Consider the following 3656-nt stretch of genomic DNA (forward strand, 5'->3'; position numbering starts at 1 on the left):
ATACTGTGTGCATCAGAGTCAGAGGAAAGCCAGGGTGGCTGAGCAGGGACATGGAGAGGAAGCTTGATCTCACAAGACCTGTAGGCTGCGTTGTGATTGGGGGAGGGAGCTTTATTTCAAGAACAAGGGAAGTAAGTGGAGGATTTCAAGCCGAGAAGTGACATGATCAGGTGTGCTGAACCAGAGTTTTCTAGAACAGGGCGAGGCATAAATATTCCTATATAATAAAAGGGTAATATGCAAATTGACCGATGGTGGAACGCACACTGACCACCAGGGGGCAGATGCTTATCACAGGAGCTGCCCCCTGGTGGTCAGTGTGCTCCCACTGGGGGAGTGCTGCTCAGCGACAAGCTGGGCTGATGGTTGGCACATGAACTTATTTCCATGTACAAAGCCATGATCTGAAGCTACCTTAGCCCCCAGTGATGATGCTGGGCTCAGCCTCGCCTCAGGAGCCCCAAAGGGAGAAATGCTCTTTGAAACCTGATTCCATTAAAGAGAGGACTCCCGGACTGCAAAAGGTCACAGGCCAGGCTGAAGGACCGCCCCCCCCCTGCCGCCCCCAATGCATGAATGTCATGCACCAGGCCTCTAGTTTACATATAAACCTCCAACAAAGCAAACAAATATTTGATTCCATCTCTTAGAGATAGCTGTGATGAATATTTCAGCATAGCTCCTCCCAGGACAGTTCCCTGCTTGTCTCTGAACACTGGATTGTATGCTTTCCTCACGTAACATTCTATGTCTTAAGCACTTTTTACACATTCTTTATAGATGTCATTTATAAATCTACATAATCATCATAGCTCACAAATTGAATAGACCAACACTTACTCAAGCATTTCCTGATGGGCAGAGACAGAACATCCCGTTTGCCTGGAATATTGCCAACTTTGTGTCTTAGCTCTGATGTCATGGTTGATAGCCCCTCTCTCACTCTTCAGAGTCCTGAATGAAAAATTATCGAGTCACCTTCCTACGGGGTAAACATGTGAGTGGCTTACATTATTGCGACTACTATTGTTACCGCTGTTGTAAGTAACACTATGATGAATATATTTCAGTCAATTGGCCTGAATAAACCATAGAGTCACACCAGTTCTTGCTGAAAGGACCCGCAGAATTCACCTGTGGTGTTTGTCAAACTTCAGACGTCCACGTGCCATCTGTCACAGCCACACACTACTGACACTATCCTGTCCTAACATTATTTTAAATTCAACTTACTTTTAAAAAACTTCTTAGAACCTTCTGAGAATGAGTCGATTAAAGAAGAAAACTTTCTGTTACTACCACGAGTGGAGAGGCAGTAGTATAACTACTAAGTAGTATAATGAATCCAACCAACAATAAGATGAGGGACCAGCTCTGGGCTGAATCCTGCTAGAGGCAGGAGAAAGAAAGTGTTGGCGCATAACAGGGATGTTAAGACTCCAGCATCCAAGGGAGCTTTTCTCTTTAATGGAATCAGGTTTCAAAGAGCATTTCTCCCTTTGGGGCTCCTGAGGCGAGGCTGAGCCCAGCGTCATCACTGGGGGCTAAGGTAGCTTCAGATCGTGGCTTTGTACATGGAAATAAGTTCAGAATTCACTCCAAGGGTTTTAAGCGCGAGAGTGGTGTGGTTGTAGCCCATTTTCATATAATGAATGCTGCTCTGTGCCAAGCCCTGAGCTGCCAACCGACTCACACGGAGTCCCTCACTCATTCATTATTCATTCATTCATTCATCCATTTGTTTTGGGAGCTCACAGATTAGCTTCCTGTTCTCCTGGAGTTCACGGTCTAGAGCAGTGGTTCTCAACCTTCCTAATGCCGCGACCCTTTAATACAGTTCCTCATGTTGTGGTGACCCCCAATTTCATTGTTACAAATTGAACATAATTAAAGCATAGTGATTAATCACAAAAACAATATGTAATTATATATGTGTTTTCCGATGGTCTTAGGCGACCCCTGTGAAAGGGTCGTTCGACCCCCAAAGGGGTCATGACCCACAGGTTGAGAACCGCTGGTCTAGAGAATAAAACAGTGATAAATAAAACCCCATTTTAACTTTATATAAGTGAAATGCTGTAAGAGCTTTAATTTTAAAAAATTAATAGACCACTTTTTAATTTTAGGTTTAAAGAAAAATTGAAGAAAAGTACAGACAGTTCCATGTACCCCATCACCTTCCCCAATACATCCAGTTCCCCCTGTTATTTAACTTCCTGTGTTTGTTACAATGCAGCCAGTATTGATGCATTATTATTTGGGTTCACTCTTTGCGCTGTATATTCTATGGGTTTTTACAAATGTATAAGGACATGTATTCATCATTACAGTATCATATAGAATAATAGTTTCACTCACTTAAAAGTCCCCTTTACTCCATCTATTCACCCTCCCGCTTCCCTCCCCTAACCTTTGACACCCACTGATCTACTGTCTCCATAGTTAAGTCATTTCCAGAATATTATATAGTTGGAATCATACAGTGTGTAGCCTTTTCAGATTGGCTTCTTTCACTTGGTAATATGCATTTAAGTTTCCTCCAGGCCTTTGCATGGCTTGATGGCTCATGTCTTCTTAGCACTAAATAATATTCCATTATCTGGATGTACCTCAATTTATGTATCCATTCATCTCCTGGAGGACAAAGTTTTAGCCATTGTGACTTCGACTGCAGTAAACATCCTTGTGCAGGTCTTTGTGTGGGTGTGAGTTTTCAACCAAGAGCTTTCCTTTATATTAAAGTTATAATTTCATGCTTAGCTAAAGTTCTCTTTATTACTTTCGATGGGCGGGGGTAAGATGAGGCAGTTTGGTTCTATTGACGACACCCTTAGGGAAGGTGACTTTCTAAATAAGACCTAAAGCAGTGGTGGCGAACCTTTTGAGCTCGGCGTGTCAGCATTTTGAAAAACCCTAACTTAACTCTGGTGCTGTGTCACATATAGAAATTTTTTGATATTTGCAACCATAGTAAAACAAAGACTTATATTTTTGATATTTATTTTATATATTTAAATGCCATTTAACAAAGAAAAATCAACCAAAAAAAAATGAGTTCGCGTGTCATAGGTTCGCCTTCGCTGACCTAAAGGGTAGAGCAGGGGCCCTGGGAGAGCTGAGTAAGAGCATCCAAATGGAGGGAGGGGAATTCACGGCAAAGGCCCTGAGGTGGGAGCACTGGGAGTGGCAGTGGCAGGGGGCCAGTGTGGCTGGTGTGAGCGGGGGAGGAGGAGAGCGAGACAGGCCCCCAGGCCACAGTGAGCACCTGAGACTTCAGTGCCAGTGCTCTGGGAAGTCATTTGGGGCCTTAGGCAGGGAGTTAAGGGCTGAGAACCACCCGGCGTTGCAGACATTATCTCAGGGATCTCCCAGCAACCCCATGAGGTGGGAATACAGTCTCAACTTGCAGATCAGAAACCAGGCTTGGAGCAGGAGAAAGGGCTCGGTCTGTGTCTAACTCAACTTCAGGGGTGTTGCTGCACAGAGCATGGAGAGGGAGGATTAGAATCCAAAGAAAGCCTCCTATTATTTATCTGAGTTGCAGCGTGGGCAGATGGCAAGGGTAAGAAACAGCTTCGGAATTCAATTATTCGGTAAGGAGATTAGCAAAGGAAGTCGGCCTTGACCTCGGGGCAGTGGGTGGGCAAGGCTGGGAG

The sequence above is a fragment of the Myotis brandtii genome, unplaced genomic scaffold (genome assembly GCF_000412655.1).
Source record: "Myotis brandtii unplaced genomic scaffold, ASM41265v1 scaffold45, whole genome shotgun sequence".
Lineage (NCBI taxonomy): Eukaryota > Metazoa > Chordata > Mammalia > Chiroptera > Vespertilionidae > Myotis > Myotis brandtii.